The sequence below is a fragment of the Anomaloglossus baeobatrachus genome, unplaced genomic scaffold, assembly GCF_048569485.1.
Source record: "Anomaloglossus baeobatrachus isolate aAnoBae1 unplaced genomic scaffold, aAnoBae1.hap1 Scaffold_3073, whole genome shotgun sequence".
In the NCBI taxonomy this organism is placed as follows: domain Eukaryota; kingdom Metazoa; phylum Chordata; class Amphibia; order Anura; family Aromobatidae; genus Anomaloglossus; species Anomaloglossus baeobatrachus.
This window is the reverse complement of record NW_027442490.1, coordinates 14,308-36,902: the sequence shown is the minus strand read 5'-3', so window position 1 is coordinate 36,902 and position 22,595 is coordinate 14,308. Positions and strand designations below refer to the sequence as shown.

The 22,595-nt window shown below is 46.9% G+C and overlaps 13 non-coding genes and 1 pseudogene across 13 annotated transcripts; all 14 read left to right on the top strand.

Annotated features, from left to right (window-relative positions):
• Positions 1–217: 217 nt before the first annotated feature.
• LOC142268605 (U2 spliceosomal RNA) lies at positions 218–408 on the top strand. Its single transcript, XR_012734253.1, has one exon. It is a non-coding gene; the product is annotated as a U2 spliceosomal RNA (small nuclear RNA).
• A 1,387-nt stretch (positions 409–1,795) lies between these two features.
• On the top strand, positions 1,796–1,871 carry LOC142268590 (U2 spliceosomal RNA; annotated as a pseudogene).
• Positions 1,872–2,596: 725 nt separating this feature from the next.
• LOC142268643 (U2 spliceosomal RNA) lies at positions 2,597–2,790 on the top strand. The gene has a single exon (XR_012734285.1). It is a non-coding gene; the product is annotated as a U2 spliceosomal RNA (small nuclear RNA).
• Positions 2,791–4,177: 1,387 nt separating this feature from the next.
• LOC142268604 (U2 spliceosomal RNA) lies at positions 4,178–4,368 on the top strand. The gene has a single exon (XR_012734252.1). It is a non-coding gene; the product is annotated as a U2 spliceosomal RNA (small nuclear RNA).
• Positions 4,369–5,755: 1,387 nt separating this feature from the next.
• On the top strand, positions 5,756–5,946 carry LOC142268602 (U2 spliceosomal RNA). Its single transcript, XR_012734251.1, has one exon. It is a non-coding gene; the product is annotated as a U2 spliceosomal RNA (small nuclear RNA).
• A 1,387-nt stretch (positions 5,947–7,333) lies between these two features.
• On the top strand, positions 7,334–7,524 carry LOC142268600 (U2 spliceosomal RNA). The gene has a single exon (XR_012734249.1). It is a non-coding gene; the product is annotated as a U2 spliceosomal RNA (small nuclear RNA).
• Positions 7,525–8,911: 1,387 nt separating this feature from the next.
• LOC142268599 (U2 spliceosomal RNA) lies at positions 8,912–9,102 on the top strand. Its single transcript, XR_012734248.1, has one exon. It is a non-coding gene; the product is annotated as a U2 spliceosomal RNA (small nuclear RNA).
• Positions 9,103–10,489: 1,387 nt separating this feature from the next.
• On the top strand, positions 10,490–10,680 carry LOC142268598 (U2 spliceosomal RNA). The gene has a single exon (XR_012734247.1). It is a non-coding gene; the product is annotated as a U2 spliceosomal RNA (small nuclear RNA).
• Positions 10,681–12,869: 2,189 nt separating this feature from the next.
• On the top strand, positions 12,870–13,063 carry LOC142268642 (U2 spliceosomal RNA). Its single transcript, XR_012734284.1, has one exon. It is a non-coding gene; the product is annotated as a U2 spliceosomal RNA (small nuclear RNA).
• A 1,387-nt stretch (positions 13,064–14,450) lies between these two features.
• On the top strand, positions 14,451–14,641 carry LOC142268597 (U2 spliceosomal RNA). The gene has a single exon (XR_012734246.1). It is a non-coding gene; the product is annotated as a U2 spliceosomal RNA (small nuclear RNA).
• Positions 14,642–16,028: 1,387 nt separating this feature from the next.
• LOC142268596 (U2 spliceosomal RNA) lies at positions 16,029–16,219 on the top strand. Its single transcript, XR_012734245.1, has one exon. It is a non-coding gene; the product is annotated as a U2 spliceosomal RNA (small nuclear RNA).
• Positions 16,220–17,606: 1,387 nt separating this feature from the next.
• Positions 17,607–17,797, top strand: LOC142268595 (U2 spliceosomal RNA). The gene has a single exon (XR_012734244.1). It is a non-coding gene; the product is annotated as a U2 spliceosomal RNA (small nuclear RNA).
• A 1,387-nt stretch (positions 17,798–19,184) lies between these two features.
• LOC142268594 (U2 spliceosomal RNA) lies at positions 19,185–19,375 on the top strand. The gene has a single exon (XR_012734243.1). It is a non-coding gene; the product is annotated as a U2 spliceosomal RNA (small nuclear RNA).
• A 2,185-nt stretch (positions 19,376–21,560) lies between these two features.
• On the top strand, positions 21,561–21,756 carry LOC142268579 (U2 spliceosomal RNA). Its single transcript, XR_012734235.1, has one exon. It is a non-coding gene; the product is annotated as a U2 spliceosomal RNA (small nuclear RNA).
• Positions 21,757–22,595: the final 839 nt, after the last annotated feature.

Genomic DNA, 22,595 nt, shown 5'->3' with positions numbered 1-22,595 from the left:
CCCTAAAGGAGGAGTTATTCAGATTCATTGCAGTGGGCGGCGGCTGCAAAACGCACCATTCTTCTTGTTTTGGCTCTGCAAAGCAGCCTTTTCAAGGGTTGGCTTGGGTGACAAAATGTCTTGTGTAGGCGTGGGTTTGTCTCCCTCTCGCTCTCTCTCCCTAAGATGTGTCCGGCATAGGCCAGGGTGCCACTCGAGGCCCAAACCAATTCTGGTTATCGCTTCTCGGCCTTTTGGCTAAGATCAAGTGTAGTATCTGTTCTTATCAGTTTAATATCTGATACGTCCCCTATCTGGGGACCATATATTAAATGGATTTTTAGAACAGGGAGATGGAAAAAGAGCTTGCTCTGTCCACTCCACGCATTGACCTGGTATTGCAGTACCTCCAGGAACGGTGCACCCCTTCTTAACCCAGTTTCCAAAAGCAGAACTCAATTCACCTGATTCATATTAGCCCGATTTAATGAATTGGAAGAAAGCATACGTCTTCATATGCACCTCAATTTGGCCCATTCACTTTTCACACTTCCTCCTTTTGTTTTTTATCTTTCACACTTTTGACTTTCTTTATTCATCCAAATAGCAAACTCATCACCACTCAACCTGACCAACTCGGCTATGTCCCCGTGCTGCAGTTCTCTGTCTTATCTAGATCATTTGCAATTGAATGGAATAGATCCCTTTTGGACAAAGTGGATTCACCTGCTGCTGCAGTGACCACAGGTGTGATAACATCTAGAATTGGCATCTGGTGCGATCTCTCCGCTTCCACTCCAAAGAAAGTTACCTGTTTATTCCTATCATGCATTGGTTTTTGGGGTTTTCTTTGAGTAATGATGATCTCTTTAGTAGTCTGTTGGCGCCCTCTCCTGGAGGAATAGTTTGCTTGCTCTTGGACATTCTAAAAGAGAGGTCATGATAGACATTGAGCTTCTGAGCTCAATTGGGGAAAGTCATGGGTGATGAATGTTTGCAACCTACTGCGAAGCCTCATACCGCAATATAAGGAACGTCAAATACTAAGAAAGGGCGGCCTATGAAAGAATTACTACTTTCAATAAGTACACTTAAACGGCTAATTGGGAATAGAAAAACTGTAAAAAGCCCTCTGAGAAAGCCCCCCTCTAACCTTTGATAGTAAGCTTTTCTGTAGTCTGCCTGTTGATGTATTTTCCGTTTGAACTGTGCACAACATGAAGAGACGGAACACTGGCGGCTTGTCACAATGCCCCCCGATGACATCACAATAGCGCTGCTGCCTAGAAAACAAGCTGCGCAGAAGAAGTTGTTCTTTGGGTGGGAGGGTGGGCTAGTGGAAGGAGGGGGCAATCTCTTTTTTTCCCGGGTGGTAGGGGGATGACAGGAGAAGGGAAGCGGGTGGTGAGAAAGGTACAGAGGGCAGGGTTTGGGGGCTGGGAAGGAAAGGGAAAAGATTAGGGTTTGGGGATGATGAAAGGGCTTTCTACGGGTAAGGATGGCAAAGGGTGGCAGTGACGGAAAGTCAGGCAACCTGTCCTGTCCGTCTTTTTGTATCGTGAATTGGAAAGACTGCAAGGGGGAGGGGAGTTGCTTGCGCCCTAAAGGAGGAGTTATTCAGATTCATTGCAGTGGGCGGCGGCTGCAAAACGCACCATTCTTCTTGTTTTGGCTCTGCAAAGCAGCCTTTTCAAGGGTTGGCTTGGGTGACAAAATGTCTTGTGTAGGCGTGGGTTTGTCTCCCTCTCGCTCTCTCTCCCTAAGATGTGTCCGGCATAGGCCAGGGTGCCACTCGAGGCCCAAACCAATTCTGGTTATCGCTTCTCGGCCTTTTGGCTAAGATCAAGTGTAGTATCGTTCGAAAAGGTGGTTTAAGGCTCCGGCCACCTTAGTACAATGATGCAATGCACACTGGAAGGATGCGCTTGTTAGTACTTTGGGAGGATAGTATATCCATCTAGAGGAAACCATGGCCCTACCAGGATCGAGGCTATTAGACTGAGTAAGTGTGGGGGTTATGGTGCAATGTGCCCCAGGAATGGACACCCTGGAGGGAGTCTGAACTTGCTAGGTTGGGACCCTGGTAAGCCTCAGACTCTGTCGCACGCCGCGCCTTGCCTATTCATACTTTCCAAGCATATTGCCCTATCCCGGCCTTCTGGCTAGGAAGGGAAATTTTTATAATCCCGGTCGGAGGTCTGGTCAGCTTTGGGCTGAGAAACTAACACCCGGTTGGAGGTCTGGGTCAGCTTCGGCTGAGAAACCAACACCCGGTTGGAGGTCTGGGTTAGCTTCGGCTGAGAAACCAACACCCGGTTGGAGGTCCGGTTAGCCTTGGGCTGAGAAACCAACACCGGTTGACGGTCCGGGCAGTTTCGGCTGCGAAACCAACAACTAGTAGCTCTCTACTCCACTTGGGTAAGATGCCTGGGTGGACGCTGGGAGCAACGACAAGGCTCAACCAGGCTTCGGCTTGGGGGAGCACCGAAGATCCCTGACCCTTGCTGTGGCCTTCTGGCTCGGAGGGACGGGGTTGATTTTTGGGGACCCTCTCCTCACGGTGGGGTCCACACGAATCCTAGCCTTTGCACTGTTTTTGGTGTGACTTCGGTCATGCATTTTTTGTGGTGCTTTGGAAAGCTTCATTAAATCAAAAAATCTGTTCTTATCAGTTTAATATCTGATACGTCCCCTATCTGGGGACCATATATTAAATGGATTTTTAGAACAGGGAGATGGAAAAAGAGCTTGCTCTGTCCACTCCACGCATTGACCTGGTATTGCAGTACCTCCAGGAACGGTGCACCCCTTCTTAACCCAGTTTCCAAAAGCAGAACTCAATTCACCTGATTCATATTAGCCCGATTTAATGAATTGGAAGAAAGCATACGTCTTCATATGCACCTCAATTTGGCCCATTCACTTTTCACACTTCCTCCTTTTGTTTTTTATCTTTCACACTTTTGACTTTCTTTATTCATCCAAATAGCAAACTCATCACCACTCAACCTGACCAACTCGGCTATGTCCCCGTGCTGCAGTTCTCTGTCTTATCTAGATCATTTGCAATTGAATGGAATAGATCCCTTTTGGACAAAGTGGATTCACCTGCTGCTGCAGTGACCACAGGTGTGATAACATCTAGAATTGGCATCTGGTGCGATCTCTCCGCTTCCACTCCAAAGAAAGTTACCTGTTTATTCCTATCATGCATTGGTTTTTGGGGTTTTCTTTGAGTAATGATGATCTCTTTAGTAGTCTGTTGGCGCCCTCTCCTGGAGGAATAGTTTGCTTGCTCTTGGACATTCTAAAAGAGAGGTCATGATAGACATTGAGCTTCTGAGCTCAATTGGGGAAAGTCATGGGTGATGAATGTTTGCAACCTACTGCGAAGCCTCATACCGCAATATAAGGAACGTCAAATACTAAGAAAGGGCGGCCTATGAAAGAATTACTACTTTCAATAAGTACACTTAAACGGCTAATTGGGAATAGAAAAACTGTAAAAAGCCCTCTGAGAAAGCCCCCCTCTAACCTTTGATAGTAAGCTTTTCTGTAGTCTGCCTGTTGATGTATTTTCCGTTTGAACTGTGCACAACATGAAGAGACGGAACACTGGCGGCTTGTCACAATGCCCCCCGATGACATCACAATAGCGCTGCTGCCTAGAAAACAAGCTGCGCAGAAGAAGTTGTTCTTTGGGTGGGAGGGTGGGCTAGTGGAAGGAGGGGGCAATCTCTTTTTTTCCCGGGTGGTAGGGGGATGACAGGAGAAGGGAAGCGGGTGGTGAGAAAGGTACAGAGGGCAGGGTTTGGGGGCTGGGAAGGAAAGGGAAAAGATTAGGGTTTGGGGATGATGAAAGGGCTTTCTACGGGTAAGGATGGCAAAGGGTGGCAGTGACGGAAAGTCAGGCAACCTGTCCTGTCCGTCTTTTTGTATCGTGAATTGGAAAGACTGCAAGGGGGAGGGGAGTTGCTTGCGCCCTAAAGGAGGAGTTATTCAGATTCATTGCAGTGGGCGGCGGCTGCAAAACGCACCATTCTTCTTGTTTTGGCTCTGCAAAGCAGCCTTTTCAAGGGTTGGCTTGGGTGACAAAATGTCTTGTGTAGGCGTGGGTTTGTCTCCCTCTCGCTCTCTCTCCCTAAGATGTGTCCGGCATAGGCCAGGGTGCCACTCGAGGCCCAAACCAATTCTGGTTATCGCTTCTCGGCCTTTTGGCTAAGATCAAGTGTAGTATCTGTTCTTATCAGTTTAATATCTGATACGTCCCCTATCTGGGGACCATATATTAAATGGATTTTTAGAACAGGGAGATGGAAAAAGAGCTTGCTCTGTCCACTCCACGCATTGACCTGGTATTGCAGTACCTCCAGGAACGGTGCACCCCTTCTTAACCCAGTTTCCAAAAGCAGAACTCAATTCACCTGATTCATATTAGCCCGATTTAATGAATTGGAAGAAAGCATACGTCTTCATATGCACCTCAATTTGGCCCATTCACTTTTCACACTTCCTCCTTTTGTTTTTTATCTTTCACACTTTTGACTTTCTTTATTCATCCAAATAGCAAACTCATCACCACTCAACCTGACCAACTCGGCTATGTCCCCGTGCTGCAGTTCTCTGTCTTATCTAGATCATTTGCAATTGAATGGAATAGATCCCTTTTGGACAAAGTGGATTCACCTGCTGCTGCAGTGACCACAGGTGTGATAACATCTAGAATTGGCATCTGGTGCGATCTCTCCGCTTCCACTCCAAAGAAAGTTACCTGTTTATTCCTATCATGCATTGGTTTTTGGGGTTTTCTTTGAGTAATGATGATCTCTTTAGTAGTCTGTTGGCGCCCTCTCCTGGAGGAATAGTTTGCTTGCTCTTGGACATTCTAAAAGAGAGGTCATGATAGACATTGAGCTTCTGAGCTCAATTGGGGAAAGTCATGGGTGATGAATGTTTGCAACCTACTGCGAAGCCTCATACCGCAATATAAGGAACGTCAAATACTAAGAAAGGGCGGCCTATGAAAGAATTACTACTTTCAATAAGTACACTTAAACGGCTAATTGGGAATAGAAAAACTGTAAAAAGCCCTCTGAGAAAGCCCCCCTCTAACCTTTGATAGTAAGCTTTTCTGTAGTCTGCCTGTTGATGTATTTTCCGTTTGAACTGTGCACAACATGAAGAGACGGAACACTGGCGGCTTGTCACAATGCCCCCCGATGACATCACAATAGCGCTGCTGCCTAGAAAACAAGCTGCGCAGAAGAAGTTGTTCTTTGGGTGGGAGGGTGGGCTAGTGGAAGGAGGGGGCAATCTCTTTTTTTCCCGGGTGGTAGGGGGATGACAGGAGAAGGGAAGCGGGTGGTGAGAAAGGTACAGAGGGCAGGGTTTGGGGGCTGGGAAGGAAAGGGAAAAGATTAGGGTTTGGGGATGATGAAAGGGCTTTCTACGGGTAAGGATGGCAAAGGGTGGCAGTGACGGAAAGTCAGGCAACCTGTCCTGTCCGTCTTTTTGTATCGTGAATTGGAAAGACTGCAAGGGGGAGGGGAGTTGCTTGCGCCCTAAAGGAGGAGTTATTCAGATTCATTGCAGTGGGCGGCGGCTGCAAAACGCACCATTCTTCTTGTTTTGGCTCTGCAAAGCAGCCTTTTCAAGGGTTGGCTTGGGTGACAAAATGTCTTGTGTAGGCGTGGGTTTGTCTCCCTCTCGCTCTCTCTCCCTAAGATGTGTCCGGCATAGGCCAGGGTGCCACTCGAGGCCCAAACCAATTCTGGTTATCGCTTCTCGGCCTTTTGGCTAAGATCAAGTGTAGTATCTGTTCTTATCAGTTTAATATCTGATACGTCCCCTATCTGGGGACCATATATTAAATGGATTTTTAGAACAGGGAGATGGAAAAAGAGCTTGCTCTGTCCACTCCACGCATTGACCTGGTATTGCAGTACCTCCAGGAACGGTGCACCCCTTCTTAACCCAGTTTCCAAAAGCAGAACTCAATTCACCTGATTCATATTAGCCCGATTTAATGAATTGGAAGAAAGCATACGTCTTCATATGCACCTCAATTTGGCCCATTCACTTTTCACACTTCCTCCTTTTGTTTTTTATCTTTCACACTTTTGACTTTCTTTATTCATCCAAATAGCAAACTCATCACCACTCAACCTGACCAACTCGGCTATGTCCCCGTGCTGCAGTTCTCTGTCTTATCTAGATCATTTGCAATTGAATGGAATAGATCCCTTTTGGACAAAGTGGATTCACCTGCTGCTGCAGTGACCACAGGTGTGATAACATCTAGAATTGGCATCTGGTGCGATCTCTCCGCTTCCACTCCAAAGAAAGTTACCTGTTTATTCCTATCATGCATTGGTTTTTGGGGTTTTCTTTGAGTAATGATGATCTCTTTAGTAGTCTGTTGGCGCCCTCTCCTGGAGGAATAGTTTGCTTGCTCTTGGACATTCTAAAAGAGAGGTCATGATAGACATTGAGCTTCTGAGCTCAATTGGGGAAAGTCATGGGTGATGAATGTTTGCAACCTACTGCGAAGCCTCATACCGCAATATAAGGAACGTCAAATACTAAGAAAGGGCGGCCTATGAAAGAATTACTACTTTCAATAAGTACACTTAAACGGCTAATTGGGAATAGAAAAACTGTAAAAAGCCCTCTGAGAAAGCCCCCCTCTAACCTTTGATAGTAAGCTTTTCTGTAGTCTGCCTGTTGATGTATTTTCCGTTTGAACTGTGCACAACATGAAGAGACGGAACACTGGCGGCTTGTCACAATGCCCCCCGATGACATCACAATAGCGCTGCTGCCTAGAAAACAAGCTGCGCAGAAGAAGTTGTTCTTTGGGTGGGAGGGTGGGCTAGTGGAAGGAGGGGGCAATCTCTTTTTTTCCCGGGTGGTAGGGGGATGACAGGAGAAGGGAAGCGGGTGGTGAGAAAGGTACAGAGGGCAGGGTTTGGGGGCTGGGAAGGAAAGGGAAAAGATTAGGGTTTGGGGATGATGAAAGGGCTTTCTACGGGTAAGGATGGCAAAGGGTGGCAGTGACGGAAAGTCAGGCAACCTGTCCTGTCCGTCTTTTTGTATCGTGAATTGGAAAGACTGCAAGGGGGAGGGGAGTTGCTTGCGCCCTAAAGGAGGAGTTATTCAGATTCATTGCAGTGGGCGGCGGCTGCAAAACGCACCATTCTTCTTGTTTTGGCTCTGCAAAGCAGCCTTTTCAAGGGTTGGCTTGGGTGACAAAATGTCTTGTGTAGGCGTGGGTTTGTCTCCCTCTCGCTCTCTCTCCCTAAGATGTGTCCGGCATAGGCCAGGGTGCCACTCGAGGCCCAAACCAATTCTGGTTATCGCTTCTCGGCCTTTTGGCTAAGATCAAGTGTAGTATCTGTTCTTATCAGTTTAATATCTGATACGTCCCCTATCTGGGGACCATATATTAAATGGATTTTTAGAACAGGGAGATGGAAAAAGAGCTTGCTCTGTCCACTCCACGCATTGACCTGGTATTGCAGTACCTCCAGGAACGGTGCACCCCTTCTTAACCCAGTTTCCAAAAGCAGAACTCAATTCACCTGATTCATATTAGCCCGATTTAATGAATTGGAAGAAAGCATACGTCTTCATATGCACCTCAATTTGGCCCATTCACTTTTCACACTTCCTCCTTTTGTTTTTTATCTTTCACACTTTTGACTTTCTTTATTCATCCAAATAGCAAACTCATCACCACTCAACCTGACCAACTCGGCTATGTCCCCGTGCTGCAGTTCTCTGTCTTATCTAGATCATTTGCAATTGAATGGAATAGATCCCTTTTGGACAAAGTGGATTCACCTGCTGCTGCAGTGACCACAGGTGTGATAACATCTAGAATTGGCATCTGGTGCGATCTCTCCGCTTCCACTCCAAAGAAAGTTACCTGTTTATTCCTATCATGCATTGGTTTTTGGGGTTTTCTTTGAGTAATGATGATCTCTTTAGTAGTCTGTTGGCGCCCTCTCCTGGAGGAATAGTTTGCTTGCTCTTGGACATTCTAAAAGAGAGGTCATGATAGACATTGAGCTTCTGAGCTCAATTGGGGAAAGTCATGGGTGATGAATGTTTGCAACCTACTGCGAAGCCTCATACCGCAATATAAGGAACGTCAAATACTAAGAAAGGGCGGCCTATGAAAGAATTACTACTTTCAATAAGTACACTTAAACGGCTAATTGGGAATAGAAAAACTGTAAAAAGCCCTCTGAGAAAGCCCCCCTCTAACCTTTGATAGTAAGCTTTTCTGTAGTCTGCCTGTTGATGTATTTTCCGTTTGAACTGTGCACAACATGAAGAGACGGAACACTGGCGGCTTGTCACAATGCCCCCCGATGACATCACAATAGCGCTGCTGCCTAGAAAACAAGCTGCGCAGAAGAAGTTGTTCTTTGGGTGGGAGGGTGGGCTAGTGGAAGGAGGGGGCAATCTCTTTTTTTCCCGGGTGGTAGGGGGATGACAGGAGAAGGGAAGCGGGTGGTGAGAAAGGTACAGAGGGCAGGGTTTGGGGGCTGGGAAGGAAAGGGAAAAGATTAGGGTTTGGGGATGATGAAAGGGCTTTCTACGGGTAAGGATGGCAAAGGGTGGCAGTGACGGAAAGTCAGGCAACCTGTCCTGTCCGTCTTTTTGTATCGTGAATTGGAAAGACTGCAAGGGGGAGGGGAGTTGCTTGCGCCCTAAAGGAGGAGTTATTCAGATTCATTGCAGTGGGCGGCGGCTGCAAAACGCACCATTCTTCTTGTTTTGGCTCTGCAAAGCAGCCTTTTCAAGGGTTGGCTTGGGTGACAAAATGTCTTGTGTAGGCGTGGGTTTGTCTCCCTCTCGCTCTCTCTCCCTAAGATGTGTCCGGCATAGGCCAGGGTGCCACTCGAGGCCCAAACCAATTCTGGTTATCGCTTCTCGGCCTTTTGGCTAAGATCAAGTGTAGTATCTGTTCTTATCAGTTTAATATCTGATACGTCCCCTATCTGGGGACCATATATTAAATGGATTTTTAGAACAGGGAGATGGAAAAAGAGCTTGCTCTGTCCACTCCACGCATTGACCTGGTATTGCAGTACCTCCAGGAACGGTGCACCCCTTCTTAACCCAGTTTCCAAAAGCAGAACTCAATTCACCTGATTCATATTAGCCCGATTTAATGAATTGGAAGAAAGCATACGTCTTCATATGCACCTCAATTTGGCCCATTCACTTTTCACACTTCCTCCTTTTGTTTTTTATCTTTCACACTTTTGACTTTCTTTATTCATCCAAATAGCAAACTCATCACCACTCAACCTGACCAACTCGGCTATGTCCCCGTGCTGCAGTTCTCTGTCTTATCTAGATCATTTGCAATTGAATGGAATAGATCCCTTTTGGACAAAGTGGATTCACCTGCTGCTGCAGTGACCACAGGTGTGATAACATCTAGAATTGGCATCTGGTGCGATCTCTCCGCTTCCACTCCAAAGAAAGTTACCTGTTTATTCCTATCATGCATTGGTTTTTGGGGTTTTCTTTGAGTAATGATGATCTCTTTAGTAGTCTGTTGGCGCCCTCTCCTGGAGGAATAGTTTGCTTGCTCTTGGACATTCTAAAAGAGAGGTCATGATAGACATTGAGCTTCTGAGCTCAATTGGGGAAAGTCATGGGTGATGAATGTTTGCAACCTACTGCGAAGCCTCATACCGCAATATAAGGAACGTCAAATACTAAGAAAGGGCGGCCTATGAAAGAATTACTACTTTCAATAAGTACACTTAAACGGCTAATTGGGAATAGAAAAACTGTAAAAAGCCCTCTGAGAAAGCCCCCCTCTAACCTTTGATAGTAAGCTTTTCTGTAGTCTGCCTGTTGATGTATTTTCCGTTTGAACTGTGCACAACATGAAGAGACGGAACACTGGCGGCTTGTCACAATGCCCCCCGATGACATCACAATAGCGCTGCTGCCTAGAAAACAAGCTGCGCAGAAGAAGTTGTTCTTTGGGTGGGAGGGTGGGCTAGTGGAAGGAGGGGGCAATCTCTTTTTTTCCCGGGTGGTAGGGGGATGACAGGAGAAGGGAAGCGGGTGGTGAGAAAGGTACAGAGGGCAGGGTTTGGGGGCTGGGAAGGAAAGGGAAAAGATTAGGGTTTGGGGATGATGAAAGGGCTTTCTACGGGTAAGGATGGCAAAGGGTGGCAGTGACGGAAAGTCAGGCAACCTGTCCTGTCCGTCTTTTTGTATCGTGAATTGGAAAGACTGCAAGGGGGAGGGGAGTTGCTTGCGCCCTAAAGGAGGAGTTATTCAGATTCATTGCAGTGGGCGGCGGCTGCAAAACGCACCATTCTTCTTGTTTTGGCTCTGCAAAGCAGCCTTTTCAAGGGTTGGCTTGGGTGACAAAATGTCTTGTGTAGGCGTGGGTTTGTCTCCCTCTCGCTCTCTCTCCCTAAGATGTGTCCGGCATAGGCCAGGGTGCCACTCGAGGCCCAAACCAATTCTGGTTATCGCTTCTCGGCCTTTTGGCTAAGATCAAGTGTAGTATCTGTTCTTATCAGTTTAATATCTGATACGTCCCCTATCTGGGGACCATATATTAAATGGATTTTTAGAACAGGGAGATGGAAAAAGAGCTTGCTCTGTCCACTCCACGCATTGACCTGGTATTGCAGTACCTCCAGGAACGGTGCACCCCTTCTTAACCCAGTTTCCAAAAGCAGAACTCAATTCACCTGATTCATATTAGCCCGATTTAATGAATTGGAAGAAAGCATACGTCTTCATATGCACCTCAATTTGGCCCATTCACTTTTCACACTTCCTCCTTTTGTTTTTTATCTTTCACACTTTTGACTTTCTTTATTCATCCAAATAGCAAACTCATCACCACTCAACCTGACCAACTCGGCTATGTCCCCGTGCTGCAGTTCTCTGTCTTATCTAGATCATTTGCAATTGAATGGAATAGATCCCTTTTGGACAAAGTGGATTCACCTGCTGCTGCAGTGACCACAGGTGTGATAACATCTAGAATTGGCATCTGGTGCGATCTCTCCGCTTCCACTCCAAAGAAAGTTACCTGTTTATTCCTATCATGCATTGGTTTTTGGGGTTTTCTTTGAGTAATGATGATCTCTTTAGTAGTCTGTTGGCGCCCTCTCCTGGAGGAATAGTTTGCTTGCTCTTGGACATTCTAAAAGAGAGGTCATGATAGACATTGAGCTTCTGAGCTCAATTGGGGAAAGTCATGGGTGATGAATGTTTGCAACCTACTGCGAAGCCTCATACCGCAATATAAGGAACGTCAAATACTAAGAAAGGGCGGCCTATGAAAGAATTACTACTTTCAATAAGTACACTTAAACGGCTAATTGGGAATAGAAAAACTGTAAAAAGCCCTCTGAGAAAGCCCCCCTCTAACCTTTGATAGTAAGCTTTTCTGTAGTCTGCCTGTTGATGTATTTTCCGTTTGAACTGTGCACAACATGAAGAGACGGAACACTGGCGGCTTGTCACAATGCCCCCCGATGACATCACAATAGCGCTGCTGCCTAGAAAACAAGCTGCGCAGAAGAAGTTGTTCTTTGGGTGGGAGGGTGGGCTAGTGGAAGGAGGGGGCAATCTCTTTTTTTCCCGGGTGGTAGGGGGATGACAGGAGAAGGGAAGCGGGTGGTGAGAAAGGTACAGAGGGCAGGGTTTGGGGGCTGGGAAGGAAAGGGAAAAGATTAGGGTTTGGGGATGATGAAAGGGCTTTCTACGGGTAAGGATGGCAAAGGGTGGCAGTGACGGAAAGTCAGGCAACCTGTCCTGTCCGTCTTTTTGTATCGTGAATTGGAAAGACTGCAAGGGGGAGGGGAGTTGCTTGCGCCCTAAAGGAGGAGTTATTCAGATTCATTGCAGTGGGCGGCGGCTGCAAAACGCACCATTCTTCTTGTTTTGGCTCTGCAAAGCAGCCTTTTCAAGGGTTGGCTTGGGTGACAAAATGTCTTGTGTAGGCGTGGGTTTGTCTCCCTCTCGCTCTCTCTCCCTAAGATGTGTCCGGCATAGGCCAGGGTGCCACTCGAGGCCCAAACCAATTCTGGTTATCGCTTCTCGGCCTTTTGGCTAAGATCAAGTGTAGTGTTGTTCGAAGAGGTGGTTTAAGCTCCAGGCCACCTTAGTACAATGATACAATGCACACTGGAAGGTTGCGCTTGCTAGTACTCTGGGTGGATAGTATATTCATCTAGAGGAAAACATGGCCCTACCAGGATCAAGGCTATTAGACTGAGTAAGGGTGGGGGGCTATGGTACAACGTGCCCCAGGACTGACGACCCTGGAGTGAGTCTGAGCTTGCTGGCTTGGGACCCCGGCAAGCCTTGGGCTCTGTAGCACACCGTACCTTGCCTTTTCATACTTTTTGAGCATATTACCCTATCCCGGCCTTCTGGCTAGGAAGGGAAATTTTTATAATCCCGGTCGGAGGTCTGGTCAGCTTTGGGCTGAGAAACTAACACCCGGTTGGAGGTCCGGGTCAGCTTCGGCTGAGAAACCAACACCCAGTTGGAGGTCTGGGTCAGCTTCGGCTGAGAAACCAACACCCGGTTGGAGGTCCGGTTAGCCTTGGGCTGAGAAACCAACACCGGTTGACGGTCCGGGCAGTTTCGGCTGCGAAACCAACAACTAGCAGCTCTCTACTCCACTTGGGTAAGATGCCTGGGTGGACGCTGGGAGCAACGACAAGGCTCAACCAGGCTTCGGCTTGGGGGAGCACCGAAGATCCCTGACCCTTGCTGTGGCCTTCTGGCTCGGAGGGACGGGGTTGATTTTTGGGGACCCTCTCCTCACGGTGGGGTCCACACGAATCCTAGCCTTTGCACTGTTTTTGGTGTGACTTCGGTCATGCATTTTTTGTGGTGCTTTGGAAAGCTTCATTAAATCAAAAAATCTGTTCTTATCAGTTTAATATCTGATACGTCCCCTATCTGGGGACCATATATTAAATGGATTTTTAGAACAGGGAGATGGAAAAAGAGCTTGCTCTGTCCACTCCACGCATTGACCTGGTATTGCAGTACCTCCAGGAACGGTGCACCCCTTCTTAACCCAGTTTCCAAAAGCAGAACTCAATTCACCTGATTCATATTAGCCCGATTTAATGAATTGGAAGAAAGCATACGTCTTCATATGCACCTCAATTTGGCCCATTCACTTTTCACACTTCCTCCTTTTGTTTTTTATCTTTCACACTTTTGACTTTCTTTATTCATCCAAATAGCAAACTCATCACCACTCAACCTGACCAACTCGGCTATGTCCCCGTGCTGCAGTTCTCTGTCTTATCTAGATCATTTGCAATTGAATGGAATAGATCCCTTTTGGACAAAGTGGATTCACCTGCTGCTGCAGTGACCACAGGTGTGATAACATCTAGAATTGGCATCTGGTGCGATCTCTCCGCTTCCACTCCAAAGAAAGTTACCTGTTTATTCCTATCATGCATTGGTTTTTGGGGTTTTCTTTGAGTAATGATGATCTCTTTAGTAGTCTGTTGGCGCCCTCTCCTGGAGGAATAGTTTGCTTGCTCTTGGACATTCTAAAAGAGAGGTCATGATAGACATTGAGCTTCTGAGCTCAATTGGGGAAAGTCATGGGTGATGAATGTTTGCAACCTACTGCGAAGCCTCATACCGCAATATAAGGAACGTCAAATACTAAGAAAGGGCGGCCTATGAAAGAATTACTACTTTCAATAAGTACACTTAAACGGCTAATTGGGAATAGAAAAACTGTAAAAAGCCCTCTGAGAAAGCCCCCCTCTAACCTTTGATAGTAAGCTTTTCTGTAGTCTGCCTGTTGATGTATTTTCCGTTTGAACTGTGCACAACATGAAGAGACGGAACACTGGCGGCTTGTCACAATGCCCCCCGATGACATCACAATAGCGCTGCTGCCTAGAAAACAAGCTGCGCAGAAGAAGTTGTTCTTTGGGTGGGAGGGTGGGCTAGTGGAAGGAGGGGGCAATCTCTTTTTTTCCCGGGTGGTAGGGGGATGACAGGAGAAGGGAAGCGGGTGGTGAGAAAGGTACAGAGGGCAGGGTTTGGGGGCTGGGAAGGAAAGGGAAAAGATTAGGGTTTGGGGATGATGAAAGGGCTTTCTACGGGTAAGGATGGCAAAGGGTGGCAGTGACGGAAAGTCAGGCAACCTGTCCTGTCCGTCTTTTTGTATCGTGAATTGGAAAGACTGCAAGGGGGAGGGGAGTTGCTTGCGCCCTAAAGGAGGAGTTATTCAGATTCATTGCAGTGGGCGGCGGCTGCAAAACGCACCATTCTTCTTGTTTTGGCTCTGCAAAGCAGCCTTTTCAAGGGTTGGCTTGGGTGACAAAATGTCTTGTGTAGGCGTGGGTTTGTCTCCCTCTCGCTCTCTCTCCCTAAGATGTGTCCGGCATAGGCCAGGGTGCCACTCGAGGCCCAAACCAATTCTGGTTATCGCTTCTCGGCCTTTTGGCTAAGATCAAGTGTAGTATCTGTTCTTATCAGTTTAATATCTGATACGTCCCCTATCTGGGGACCATATATTAAATGGATTTTTAGAACAGGGAGATGGAAAAAGAGCTTGCTCTGTCCACTCCACGCATTGACCTGGTATTGCAGTACCTCCAGGAACGGTGCACCCCTTCTTAACCCAGTTTCCAAAAGCAGAACTCAATTCACCTGATTCATATTAGCCCGATTTAATGAATTGGAAGAAAGCATACGTCTTCATATGCACCTCAATTTGGCCCATTCACTTTTCACACTTCCTCCTTTTGTTTTTTATCTTTCACACTTTTGACTTTCTTTATTCATCCAAATAGCAAACTCATCACCACTCAACCTGACCAACTCGGCTATGTCCCCGTGCTGCAGTTCTCTGTCTTATCTAGATCATTTGCAATTGAATGGAATAGATCCCTTTTGGACAAAGTGGATTCACCTGCTGCTGCAGTGACCACAGGTGTGATAACATCTAGAATTGGCATCTGGTGCGATCTCTCCGCTTCCACTCCAAAGAAAGTTACCTGTTTATTCCTATCATGCATTGGTTTTTGGGGTTTTCTTTGAGTAATGATGATCTCTTTAGTAGTCTGTTGGCGCCCTCTCCTGGAGGAATAGTTTGCTTGCTCTTGGACATTCTAAAAGAGAGGTCATGATAGACATTGAGCTTCTGAGCTCAATTGGGGAAAGTCATGGGTGATGAATGTTTGCAACCTACTGCGAAGCCTCATACCGCAATATAAGGAACGTCAAATACTAAGAAAGGGCGGCCTATGAAAGAATTACTACTTTCAATAAGTACACTTAAACGGCTAATTGGGAATAGAAAAACTGTAAAAAGCCCTCTGAGAAAGCCCCCCTCTAACCTTTGATAGTAAGCTTTTCTGTAGTCTGCCTGTTGATGTATTTTCCGTTTGAACTGTGCACAACATGAAGAGACGGAACACTGGCGGCTTGTCACAATGCCCCCCGATGACATCACAATAGCGCTGCTGCCTAGAAAACAAGCTGCGCAGAAGAAGTTGTTCTTTGGGTGGGAGGGTGGGCTAGTGGAAGGAGGGGGCAATCTCTTTTTTTCCCGGGTGGTAGGGGGATGACAGGAGAAGGGAAGCGGGTGGTGAGAAAGGTACAGAGGGCAGGGTTTGGGGGCTGGGAAGGAAAGGGAAAAGATTAGGGTTTGGGGATGATGAAAGGGCTTTCTACGGGTAAGGATGGCAAAGGGTGGCAGTGACGGAAAGTCAGGCAACCTGTCCTGTCCGTCTTTTTGTATCGTGAATTGGAAAGACTGCAAGGGGGAGGGGAGTTGCTTGCGCCCTAAAGGAGGAGTTATTCAGATTCATTGCAGTGGGCGGCGGCTGCAAAACGCACCATTCTTCTTGTTTTGGCTCTGCAAAGCAGCCTTTTCAAGGGTTGGCTTGGGTGACAAAATGTCTTGTGTAGGCGTGGGTTTGTCTCCCTCTCGCTCTCTCTCCCTAAGATGTGTCCGGCATAGGCCAGGGTGCCACTCGAGGCCCAAACCAATTCTGGTTATCGCTTCTCGGCCTTTTGGCTAAGATCAAGTGTAGTATCTGTTCTTATCAGTTTAATATCTGATACGTCCCCTATCTGGGGACCATATATTAAATGGATTTTTAGAACAGGGAGATGGAAAAAGAGCTTGCTCTGTCCACTCCACGCATTGACCTGGTATTGCAGTACCTCCAGGAACGGTGCACCCCTTCTTAACCCAGTTTCCAAAAGCAGAACTCAATTCACCTGATTCATATTAGCCCGATTTAATGAATTGGAAGAAAGCATACGTCTTCATATGCACCTCAATTTGGCCCATTCACTTTTCACACTTCCTCCTTTTGTTTTTTATCTTTCACACTTTTGACTTTCTTTATTCATCCAAATAGCAAACTCATCACCACTCAACCTGACCAACTCGGCTATGTCCCCGTGCTGCAGTTCTCTGTCTTATCTAGATCATTTGCAATTGAATGGAATAGATCCCTTTTGGACAAAGTGGATTCACCTGCTGCTGCAGTGACCACAGGTGTGATAACATCTAGAATTGGCATCTGGTGCGATCTCTCCGCTTCCACTCCAAAGAAAGTTACCTGTTTATTCCTATCATGCATTGGTTTTTGGGGTTTTCTTTGAGTAATGATGATCTCTTTAGTAGTCTGTTGGCGCCCTCTCCTGGAGGAATAGTTTGCTTGCTCTTGGACATTCTAAAAGAGAGGTCATGATAGACATTGAGCTTCTGAGCTCAATTGGGGAAAGTCATGGGTGATGAATGTTTGCAACCTACTGCGAAGCCTCATACCGCAATATAAGGAACGTCAAATACTAAGAAAGGGCGGCCTATGAAAGAATTACTACTTTCAATAAGTACACTTAAACGGCTAATTGGGAATAGAAAAACTGTAAAAAGCCCTCTGAGAAAGCCCCCCTCTAACCTTTGATAGTAAGCTTTTCTGTAGTCTGCCTGTTGATGTATTTTCCGTTTGAACTGTGCACAACATGAAGAGACGGAACACTGGCGGCTTGTCACAATGCCCCCCGATGACATCACAATAGCGCTGCTGCCTAGAAAACAAGCTGCGCAGAAGAAGTTGTTCTTTGGGTGGGAGGGTGGGCTAGTGGAAGGAGGGGGCAATCTCTTTTTTTCCCGGGTGGTAGGGGGATGACAGGAGAAGGGAAGCGGGTGGTGAGAAAGGTACAGAGGGCAGGGTTTGGGGGCTGGGAAGGAAAGGGAAAAGATTAGGGTTTGGGGATGATGAAAGGGCTTTCTACGGGTAAGGATGGCAAAGGGTGGCAGTGACGGAAAGTCAGGCAACCTGTCCTGTCCGTCTTTTTGTATCGTGAATTGGAAAGACTGCAAGGGGGAGGGGAGTTGCTTGCGCCCTAAAGGAGGAGTTATTCAGATTCATTGCAGTGGGCGGCGGCTGCAAAACGCACCATTCTTCTTGTTTTGGCTCTGCAAAGCAGCCTTTTCAAGGGTTGGCTTGGGTGACAAAATGTCTTGTGTAGGCGTGGGTTTGTCTCCCTCTCGCTCTCTCTCCCTAAGATGTGTCCGGCATAGGCCAGGGTGCCACTCGAGGCCCAAACCAATTCTGGTTATCGCTTCTCGGCCTTTTGGCTAAGATCAAGTGTAGTATCTGTTCTTATCAGTTTAATATCTGATACGTCCCCTATCTGGGGACCATATATTAAATGGATTTTTAGAACAGGGAGATGGAAAAAGAGCTTGCTCTGTCCACTCCACGCATTGACCTGGTATTGCAGTACCTCCAGGAACGGTGCACCCCTTCTTAACCCAGTTTCCAAAAGCAGAACTCAATTCACCTGATTCATATTAGCCCGATTTAATGAATTGGAAGAAAGCATACGTCTTCATATGCACCTCAATTTGGCCCATTCACTTTTCACACTTCCTCCTTTTGTTTTTTATCTTTCACACTTTTGACTTTCTTTATTCATCCAAATAGCAAACTCATCACCACTCAACCTGACCAACTCGGCTATGTCCCCGTGCTGCAGTTCTCTGTCTTATCTAGATCATTTGCAATTGAATGGAATAGATCCCTTTTGGACAAAGTGGATTCACCTGCTGCTGCAGTGACCACAGGTGTGATAACATCTAGAATTGGCATCTGGTGCGATCTCTCCGCTTCCACTCCAAAGAAAGTTACCTGTTTATTCCTATCATGCATTGGTTTTTGGGGTTTTCTTTGAGTAATGATGATCTCTTTAGTAGTCTGTTGGCGCCCTCTCCTGGAGGAATAGTTTGCTTGCTCTTGGACATTCTAAAAGAGAGGTCATGATAGACATTGAGCTTCTGAGCTCAATTGGGGAAAGTCATGGGTGATGAATGTTTGCAACCTACTGCGAAGCCTCATACCGCAATATAAGGAACGTCAAATACTAAGAAAGGGCGGCCTATGAAAGAATTACTACTTTCAATAAGTACACTTAAACGGCTAATTGGGAATAGAAAAACTGTAAAAAGCCCTCTGAGAAAGCCCCCCTCTAACCTTTGATAGTAAGCTTTTCTGTAGTCTGCCTGTTGATGTATTTTCCGTTTGAACTGTGCACAACATGAAGAGACGGAACACTGGCGGCTTGTCACAATGCCCCCCGATGACATCACAATAGCGCTGCTGCCTAGAAAACAAGCTGCGCAGAAGAAGTTGTTCTTTGGGTGGGAGGGTGGGCTAGTGGAAGGAGGGGGCAATCTCTTTTTTTCCCGGGTGGTAGGGGGATGACAGGAGAAGGGAAGCGGGTGGTGAGAAAGGTACAGAGGGCAGGGTTTGGGGGCTGGGAAGGAAAGGGAAAAGATTAGGGTTTGGGGATGATGAAAGGGCTTTCTACGGGTAAGGATGGCAAAGGGTGGCAGTGACGGAAAGTCAGGCAACCTGTCCTGTCCGTCTTTTTGTATCGTGAATTGGAAAGACTGCAAGGGGGAGGGGAGTTGCTTGCGCCCTAAAGGAGGAGTTATTCAGATTCATTGCAGTGGGCGGCGGCTGCAAAACGCACCATTCTTCTTGTTTTGGCTCTGCAAAGCAGCCTTTTCAAGGGTTGGCTTGGGTGACAAAATGTCTTGTGTAGGCGTGGGTTTGTCTCCCTCTCGCTCTCTCTCCCTAAGATGTGTCCGGCATAGGCCAGGGTGCCACTCGAGGCCCAAACCAATTCTGGTTATCGCTTCTCGGCCTTTTGGCTAAGATCAAGTGTAGTATCTGTTCTTATCAGTTTAATATCTGATACGTCCCCTATCTGGGGACCATATATTAAATGGATTTTTAGAACAGGGAGATGGAAAAAGAGCTTGCTCTGTCCACTCCACGCATTGACCTGGTATTGCAGTACCTCCAGGAACGGTGCACCCCTTCTTAACCCAGTTTCCAAAAGCAGAACTCAATTCACCTGATTCATATTAGCCCGATTTAATGAATTGGAAGAAAGCATACGTCTTCATATGCACCTCAATTTGGCCCATTCACTTTTCACACTTCCTCCTTTTGTTTTTTATCTTTCACACTTTTGACTTTCTTTATTCATCCAAATAGCAAACTCATCACCACTCAACCTGACCAACTCGGCTATGTCCCCGTGCTGCAGTTCTCTGTCTTATCTAGATCATTTGCAATTGAATGGAATAGATCCCTTTTGGACAAAGTGGATTCACCTGCTGCTGCAGTGACCACAGGTGTGATAACATCTAGAATTGGCATCTGGTGCGATCTCTCCGCTTCCACTCCAAAGAAAGTTACCTGTTTATTCCTATCATGCATTGGTTTTTGGGGTTTTCTTTGAGTAATGATGATCTCTTTAGTAGTCTGTTGGCGCCCTCTCCTGGAGGAATAGTTTGCTTGCTCTTGGACATTCTAAAAGAGAGGTCATGATAGACATTGAGCTTCTGAGCTCAATTGGGGAAAGTCATGGGTGATGAATGTTTGCAACCTACTGCGAAGCCTCATACCGCAATATAAGGAACGTCAAATACTAAGAAAGGGCGGCCTATGAAAGAATTACTACTTTCAATAAGTACACTTAAACGGCTAATTGGGAATAGAAAAACTGTAAAAAGCCCTCTGAGAAAGCCCCCCTCTAACCTTTGATAGTAAGCTTTTCTGTAGTCTGCCTGTTGATGTATTTTCCGTTTGAACTGTGCACAACATGAAGAGACGGAACACTGGCGGCTTGTCACAATGCCCCCCGATGACATCACAATAGCGCTGCTGCCTAGAAAACAAGCTGCGCAGAAGAAGTTGTTCTTTGGGTGGGAGGGTGGGCTAGTGGAAGGAGGGGGCAATCTCTTTTTTTCCCGGGTGGTAGGGGGATGACAGGAGAAGGGAAGCGGGTGGTGAGAAAGGTACAGAGGGCAGGGTTTGGGGGCTGGGAAGGAAAGGGAAAAGATTAGGGTTTGGGGATGATGAAAGGGCTTTCTACGGGTAAGGATGGCAAAGGGTGGCAGTGACGGAAAGTCAGGCAACCTGTCCTGTCCGTCTTTTTGTATCGTGAATTGGAAAGACTGCAAGGGGGAGGGGAGTTGCTTGCGCCCTAAAGGAGGAGTTATTCAGATTCATTGCAGTGGGCGGCGGCTGCAAAACGCACCATTCTTCTTGTTTTGGCTCTGCAAAGCAGCCTTTTCAAGGGTTGGCTTGGGTGACAAAATGTCTTGTGTAGGCGTGGGTTTGTCTCCCTCTCGCTCTCTCTCCCTAAGATGTGTCCGGCATAGGCCAGGGTGCCACTCGAGGCCCAAACCAATTCTGGTTATCGCTTCTCGGCCTTTTGGCTAAGATCAAGTGTAGTGTTGTTCGAAGAGGTGGTTTAAGCTCCAGGCCACCTTAGTACAATGATACAATGCACACTGGAAGGTTGCGCTTGCTAGTACTCTGGGTGGATAGTATATTCATCTAGAGGAAAACATGGCCCTACCAGGATCGAGGCTATTAGACTGAGTAAGGGTGGGGGGCTATGGTACAACGTGCCCCAGGACTGACGACCCTGGAGTGAGTCTGAGCTTGCTGGCTTGGGACCCCGGCAAGCCTTGGGCTCTGTAGCACACCGTACCTTGCCTTTTCATACTTTTTGAGCATATTACCCTATCTCGGCCTTCTGGCTAGGAAGGGAAATTTTTATAATCCCGGTCGGAGGTCTGGTCAGCTTTGGGCTGAGAAACCAACACCCGGTTGGAGGTCTGGGTCAGCTTCGGCTGAGAAACCAACACCCGGTTGGAGGTCTGGGTCAGCTTCGGCTGAGAAACCAACACCCGGTTGGAGGTCCGGTTAGCCTTGGGCTGAGAAACCAACACCGGTTGACGGTCCGGGCAGTTTCGGCTGCGAAACCAACAACTAGTAGCTCTCTACTCCACTTGGGTAAGATGCCTGGGTGGACGCTGGGAGCAACGACAAGGCTCAACCAGGCTTCGGCTTGGGGGAGCACCGAAGATCCCTGACCCTTGCTGTGGCCTTCTGGCTCGGAGGGACGGGGTTGATTTTTGGGGACCCTCTCCTCACGGTGGGGTCCACACGAATCCTAGCCTTTGCACTGTTTTTGGTGTGACTTCGGTCATGCATTTTTTGTGGTGCTTTGGAAAGCTTCATTAAATCAAAATCTGTTCTTATCAGTTTAATATCTGATACGTCCCCTATCTGGGGACCATATATTAAATGGATTTTTAGAACAGGGAGATGGAAAAAGAGCTTGCTCTGTCCACTCCACGCATTGACCTGGTATTGCAGTACCTCCAGGAACGGTGCACCCCTTCTTAACCCAGTTTCCAAAAGCAGAACTCAATTCACCTGATTCATATTAGCCCGATTTAATGAATTGGAAGAAAGCATACGTCTTCATATGCACCTCAATTTGGCCCATTCACTTTTCACACTTCCTCCTTTTGTTTTTTATCTTTCACACTTTTGACTTTCTTTATTCATCCAAATAGCAAACTCATCACCACTCAACCTGACCAACTCGGCTATGTCCCCGTGCTGCAGTTCTCTGTCTTATCTAGATCATTTGCAATTGAATGGAATAGATCCCTTTTGGACAAAGTGGATTCACCTGCTGCTGCAGTGACCACAGGTGTGATAACATCTAGAATTGGCATCTGGTGCGATCTCTCCGCTTCCACTCCAAAGAAAGTTACCTGTTTATTCCTATCATGCATTGGTTTTTGGGGTTTTCTTTGAGTAATGATGATCTCTTTAGTAGTCTGTTGGCGCCCTCTCCTGGAGGAATAGTTTGCTTGCTCTTGGACATTCTAAAAGAGAGGTCATGATAGACATTGAGCTTCTGAGCTCAATTGGGGAAAGTCATGGGTGATGAATGTTTGCAACCTACTGCGAAGCCTCATACCGCAATATAAGGAACGTCAAATACTAAGAAAGGGCGGCCTATGAAAGAATTACTACTTTCAATAAGTACACTTAAACGGCTAATTGGGAATAGAAAAACTGTAAAAAGCCCTCTGAGAAAGCCCCCCTCTAACCTTTGATAGTAAGCTTTTCTGTAGTCTGCCTGTTGATGTATTTTCCGTTTGAACTGTGCACAACATGAAGAGACGGAACACTGGCGGCTTGTCACAATGCCCCCCGATGACATCA